The following is a 7,500-nucleotide window of genomic DNA, read 5'->3' on the forward strand; positions in this document are numbered from 1 at the left end:
GATTAGGTAACGGTTTTCCAAAAAGAAAAAAGAAAGAAAGGTCATGGCATAAAATTTCTGAGATAAATGTTATCCTCCTCTGCCTCCTCTTATTGGAATTTGTGCCTAGGATGTGCTTGGCAAATGGGTGCCACCATAGGGAGAAATACCTGCATTAGCATGCTTGGAAATGTACCCCTTCATTAGTACAATATCAACCCCAATGCTAAATTCTCTCTCTCTGCCAACTTGTACGCCAAAGATTAGTTTCTACTTATGGGTGATTTAAGGCAGAGAAATGGGAGCTGGTGGGAGAGATGGTGAATGAAGCAGTGTAATTTATAGCCAAAGCTGATGTCTGCTTTTAATGTGGCTTTATTAACACATGTGCTTTATGGGTTTAAAATATGTATGAATTCAGAGGCCCTTTTATGTTGCCTGCCACGGAACACTTTGTTTATTTTAACAAGGGGATAATTGTATTTTGCTAACTGTTTTTTTTCCCTCTCCCCCTCGTCCTGATGGGATCATTAAAGGAGATATAAAGCAATTGGAACCAGAGCACAATCTCTGCCGTAAAAGACACTTAAGATTGCCTTTTATTAGGAGGTGAACTTTAAATGGGTTAACTGGAAGGTGAACCAATGATTCTCTCTTCCCTTTTTTTGTATAGTGTCATAAATACAATCCTTGTTTGCAGAAAAAAGGATAACAATCATGCTTCAACATGGTTGTGTAGGAACTACGGGTGTTGAGATTTTTTATTAGGGTTAGAGTTAGCCTCAACTTTTGTTTTCTTTTTTTCCAACTGGTCTTGGTAATTGTATCATATTTTATCTTTGTTCACTGCTTTATGCCATAGATCACAATATAAATTTGTTTAAATAATAATAATAATATAAGAAAGACAAAAAAAAGTCTGGATGGAAGATAAGCTTGTTGGATGAAGCCTAATCCAAAGGCATGAATTGGACATTTGATTCCACAAGGTGATTCAGTCCATGTTGAGACGGGTGCCACTATCTCCCCATCCTACTCAGAAACTCCCATCGATCCATCCATCCATCCATCCATCCATCCATCCATCCATCCATCCTGTTCTGACCTAGGCTTCCCGAGCAGCACGGAGCCAAGTCCTCATCCCGATAAAACTCTTTTATTTAATTTACAGTCAATTCCTCTCCTGCAAACACCCCTCCCCTTTCGCTCCCCTTTTATTCCCTGTGGGACTATTCACTGTCCACCTGTGATCTTACTCCCAAGTTGACCCATGTTCCCTAGCTGTTTCCTTTGTCTGGCAACTCTGTGCATGTGCACACTGGGAACAGGCTCCAGCTGTTCTTCTGCCCCACTGATCTCCGACTCCAAAGGCAGCTGATAACTGTCAGACGGCCCTGGCCCCCTCTCTGCCTCCAACACAGAGTCCTCATCAGAGCCTTCCCCAGACTCCAGGACTGGCCCAGGTTTCTCCCCAACCTCCTCACTGTCCGAATCTGCTGCTAGCTCAACTGGTGGGCCACAACACATCCATTCATCATTTATCTATTCACCCATCTCACAATTGCAACTCTGCCTTTCTTCTTTTCTTCCTCCTCCCTCCCTCTCTTCCACCCTCCCTTCTTTCCTTCTTTCCTTCCTCCATCCTTCCCATCCTTCCCTTCCTTCTTTTTCTCCCTTCCTTTCTTCTTTTCTTCCTCCCTCCCTCCTATCCTTCCTTCCTTCCTCCATCCTTCCCATCCTTCTTTTCCTCCCTTCCTCCCTTCCTCCATCCTTCCTTTCCTTCTTTCCCTTCCCTCCTTCCTCCATCCTTCCCTCCCTTCTTTTCCTCCCTCCCCTTCTTCCTTTTTTTTTTCCTACAAAAGCTTTCTCTGAAGTCGAACTGGAAATAAATATAAAAAACATTTGGGCAATATGGGAAAGTGGGGTAGTGTCAGGGAAAAAGAAAAGAAACAGAATGGTTGGGCGGTATGCTTCTAGTAAAGCTTTGCAGCTGCATCTCAAATTCGAAAGGTCAAATTTCCTTGAATTAATCCTAAGGGATTGTTGATGGCTGTTTAGAAAACTCAGACTGTGGTTGTCCCTCTTCATTACTTAGCACTGGAATAATACATACAGGGAGCAAAGATTAGATAAATCATGCTAAATATCAGAAACTAATCAAAGGGCTTTTGAGTTATCCATTTTTAAATAGATCGAATTTAAATATATTTATTTATTTTATCTGTGCCATAAATGGCAAAAATTAAATAAGCAAATCCCCACGGAAAACATTTATGTTTACTGGAAGAATGGGCTGTTATTAAAAGATGGGAGGAGGAGTAGAAATTAGTGGCTGAATTTTCCAAGTTATTCCTCTTTACACTCTGTTTTGATACAAAGAATGTCACTTTTTGTTTGCACTGAGAGAGAACGTTTTGAAATCAGCACTAAAAACAATTGCTTTAAAAAAAAAAACCTGCTATGCTAGCACACGGCTGATGGCTAGAAAATGTCTTAACCAGTTTTAAGGTGGGTTACGGGTAAGAATAAGATGAGACAATCATTAGGTAAAGATTCTGTATCAAATTCCCTCCACCCTTATTCCCAGGACACAGTGGCTGGGGATCCAATGGTAGCCTGCAAGAGTCACTTTGATTGGAGGGCAGATAAGGCATTAAAATCAATACTCTCCTTCTCTCTCCTGCACTAAAGCATTTGAATGTACTGGCAATCTTGTATTTGTAGGGTCATTGGTGCTCCATAAGTAACATCATCAGTATTAGAAGGGATAGTAAATAGAGAGCAAATTCTACTCCCTTCCAGCACGGCTGATGTGAGGGTCTGCCACAAAGAAGAGGGGGAGGGGCTTTGCCCTATTTTCCAAAGCAACAGCAATAGTACTTAGACTTATATACTACTTCACAGTACTTTTCAGTGCTCTCTAAGCAGTTTACAGAGTCAGCATATTGTCCCCCAACCATCTAGGTCCTCGTTTTGCTAATCTCAGTAGGATGGAAAGCTGAGTCAACCTGGAGCCTGGTGAGATTCGATCTGCTAAACTGCTGGCAGCTGGTGATCAGCAGAAGTAGCCTGCAGTACTGCACTCTAAGCACTGCGCCACCTGAAACCAAGACAAGAAGCAATGGATGGAAACTAATGGAGCAGAGAGGCAACCTAGCCCTAAGGAGAAATTTCCTGATAGAACAATTGACCACTGGAACAGCTTGACTTCAGAAGTTGTGGGGGCTCCATCACTGGAGGATTTTAGCAATAGCAATAGCACTTAGACTTATATATCGCTTTACAGTGCTTTACAGCCCTCTCTAAGTGGTTTACAGAGTCAGCCTATGGCCCCCAACAACCTGGGTCCTCATTTTATCCACCTCAGGAGGGTGGAAGGCTGAGTCAACCTTAAGTCTGGTGGGATTTGACCTGCCAAATTGCAGGCAGCTCGCAGGCAGCAGAAATAGCCTGCAGTACTGATGTCAGCCTCTGTTTCGCTATTTGCTTTCGGCTGCCATTGAAACGGGGAGGGGAGGTTGGTATTTGGGAGGGGAAGTTTTAGTACAGGAGAGATTGTAAAAGAGGAGTTTTGGTCTCACCATCTACTGCACATGTTGGAGATCAGCGCTTGGTGTCAGTGAAGGCCAACCGTCCTGCATACCAACCTGATGATGCTCCTTGAAGATGGAACATGACACCTAAGGGATTTACAGATTGGACAGTGGGAAGAGGGTTACATGGGAGAGGGGTTGGTCACATATTGATATGTATGACTTTGTGCGCTTTTGCCTCAGATCTTGCTTTGCTTAGCTGCTATCTTTTCATAACCAGTAAAAGTACTCTTAATTCTGCAAAATGGAGCTAAGTGGTTTCTTTCTTGGTTGCTGAGGGAGGCCGGCTTGACAACTTCATTCTAACCACTGGGCCACCATGGCTCATTTTAAGAAGAGATTGGACAATCATTTATCTGAAATGGTGTAGAATGGCTGGCTTGAGCAGGGGATTGGACTAGAAGACCTCCAAGGTCCCTTCCAATTCTGTTATTCTGTTATTCTATGAAGGACAGTTCAAGAACTGCTTTCATTGGCATCAGAAATTGACCAATAATGCCAGATACCAAGATATCAGATAACGTTACAGCAAATGCACAACTATAATCAGTTGTCCAGCTGCATTCTGGACCATTTCTGCTGTCTTGAGATTTCAAAATGCCTTGAACTTGGGCAGCCCCATATAACAAGGCATTGCACTCATACAAGCACAATGTGGCCAAGATGTGAATATTTTGAAACTTTGCTTTATCCTTTTTTGGCTCCCTTTTCCTTTCTTCCTGCTGAATCTAAAATCATGAACCAGAGATAAGGCGTGATGGGGGATATTTAACCAGGAGCATTTCTGACCTATCTTGACAAAGAGCCATTCTGGACTATATTCCATTTCAACCATGGTTTGGATTGGAGCTTAATAGCAGTGGCTGTGAGAGGGATCTTGGAGTCTTAGTGGACAACCAGTTAAATATGAGCCAGCAGTGTGCAGCAGCAGCCAAAAAAGCCAATGCAATCCTAAATTACATTAACGAAGGGATACAATCAAGATCAAGTGAGGTACTAATACCACTCTCTGAAGCCTTAGTAAGACCACACCTAGAGTACTGCATCCAGTTTTGGTCACAACACTATAAAAAGATGTTGAGACTCTAGAAAGGGTGCAGAGAAGAGCAACAAAGATGATATGGGTACTGGAGGCTAAAACATATGAAGAACGGTTGCAGGAACTGGGCATGGCTAGCCTAGCAAAGAGAAGGACCAGGGGAGACATGATAGCAGTCTTCCATTATTTGAGGGGCTGCCCCAGAGAGGAGTTAGGGGGTCAAGCTATTTTCTAAAGCACCTGAAGGCCAGACAAGGAATAATGGATGGAAACTGACCAAGGAGAGATTCAACCTAGAAATAAGGCAGAACCTTCTGACAGTGAGAACAATCAACCCATGGAATGGAAGTTGCCTTCATAAATTGTGGGAGCTTCAACACTTGAGACTTTCAAGAAGAGACTGGACTGCCATTTGTCAGAAATAGTGTAGGGTCTCCTGCTTGAGCAAGGGGTTGGACTAGATGACCTATAAAATCCCTTCCAACTCTGTTAATCTGTTAAATCTGAGCTAAAGTGAGAGACAACCATCCTTTAGCAAGAACAATATTTCAGTTTTAGCAGAAGTAGTTGACTGAATCAGCAGGCCGAAGGGTTTTTCCTGAATTAGTAACAGACTGAACAACAATGGAGCAACAAAGCAGTGATTGTACTATAAATTAACAACTAATCAATGGAGCCCTTTAGCTAAGCAGCAGCGTAGATCACACCAGGCTTCTTAAGGAAACATGACATCAGATCATTTAGAATTTTTTTTTCCTTTTTATACACATGAAATACAGGCTAAGGAGCAACTTCGTCCATCTCTATCTCAACCTGCTCATTAGTTCTGCACCGTAATGACTCTCTACGATTACATGTTTAATCTTAAGGAGCAAATTAACCCCTTGCTTGAACCTGTTATGGGGAGCCCTCTGCCTCTGCTATTCCATAGGAGAGGAGGAGTACTAAAAGCTTTCTCACAGAGCTAGCCCTTGAGTTATCCACAGAAAAAGGATCAGTATTTCGCTCTCTCTACCATTATGTTTGGGGTTGCAAACTTCGTGTCAGTGATAGGCAGATGAAACATTTCTATAGAACGGCGAGAGAGCCTTCACCAATTTGAGTCACGGCATGGCGAATAACAATGAATAAAGTTCAAACCGATGGAAAGAAACCACATCTCTCACCCAATGATAGAATAAGAGATATTTTCGTTCAAGTGAAGTTGGGCAGTTGAGTGCAATAAAAATGCAAATTTAATGCAACTAGATTCGTTTGGTTTTAAAGACAAGACAGATTATCTGGAAATAAAGATTCTGGAAACTGGAGTTTTGTAGTTTGAAGGAAAATCTCCTCCGGCTGTCTAATTTGGCATCCATATTGGCAAGAAGGAGCAAGTGATACCACACACATTATATTAACCTCTAACTGTTTTTTTTTTTTTTAGCATGAGCATTAGATCCTCCCATCCTATATAGTATATTGGGCAGCAAGGAAACTGCAAGATTTTCAGTTTGGAGTGAGTATGTCAGCATTTTCCATGTGATGTTTAAAGTCTTTAAGTCATCTATGAATGTTCTTCACTATGTATTTTTGAGGGCGTCCTCTTATTTGGCATCAGGGGATGGACCTTGCTCATTGCCATCTTGGGAATTCAATTATTCTCCATACAGAGTATATGACTCGCAAGTTGGAATAATGCTACATAATTTGAAGGAGAAAATTTGGGGGGGAGCACTTCTTCATTAGTAATATGGTCAAAATAGTGATTCTTTAGGATTTGATGAAGGCATCTTTGTGGAAGATGTTGTCTCTTGTTAATACTCACTTCCAGGTCTCACTGGCATAAATAGCTGATATAAATGATAGATAGATTGATAGATTGATAGATTGATAGATTGATAGATAGATAGATAGATAGATAGATAGATAGATAGATAGATAGATAGATAGATAGATAGATAGATAAATAAAATCTGGGTCCTCATTTTATTGACCTTGGAAGGAGGAAAGGCTGAGTCAACCTTGAGCTGGTGAGGATTGAACTCCTGGCAGTGGGCAATGAGTTAGATATCTAACTTACTGCTCACTGCCAGAAATTCAATCCTGACCAGCTCAAGGTTGACTCATCTTTCCATCCTTCCATGGTCAATAAAATCAGGACCCAGAATGTTGGGGGCAAGATGCTGACTCTGTAAACTGCTTAAAAAGAGCTATAAAGTCCTAGGAAGTGGTATATATGTCTAAGTGCTATTGCTATATTTTAACTGATATGAATTATATAATTCATGTGTGTCCTATGATCTAATGACATATATTATGACCTCTGCCCAATGCCTATGCTTTTACTAACCTAGTGTCCCAGCTAAAAAATAAAATATATTTTGCATTTCATTAATATAAAACTAGTTGGTCTTTTCTTGGCAAGAAATTAGTATGATTTGCCTAGCCCAACTAATTCCCCATATTCTTATCAAGAATTGCCACTTTTAAAGCTGTCTTCTAAGCAACCAGTCTATCATCTCCTGCTTCTAACTCAAGGGCCTGAACACCTCCTAAGAATCTCTAGTGCTTTTCACTAAGGGAATTTTCTAACTGACATGCAAGTTGCCCATCATTCAGCCCTGTGTATTATTGTCGGTCATCATTTTGTTCTTTCATTTCTGCTACGATCTTGGGTTTAACTGGAGTTATAACTCTTCCAAACAGCATCCAGCTGAGCTTAGAAATGGTCCTTTCATTTGATCTAGATAATAATGGATTTTCATGGAACAATTGGAGGGAGGAAAAAATGTTATCCTTTTTAAGTATTCCCCAGAATGTATTAAAAACAGTAATGTCAATCCTAATTAAGCAATTAAAAATATGGCAGATAATCACCCCAAAACCATTTGATCGTCCGACACCCTA

This window comes from Natrix helvetica (assembly GCF_964273705.1).
Source record: "Natrix helvetica genome assembly, chromosome: 12".
Lineage (NCBI taxonomy): Eukaryota > Metazoa > Chordata > Lepidosauria > Squamata > Natricidae > Natrix > Natrix helvetica.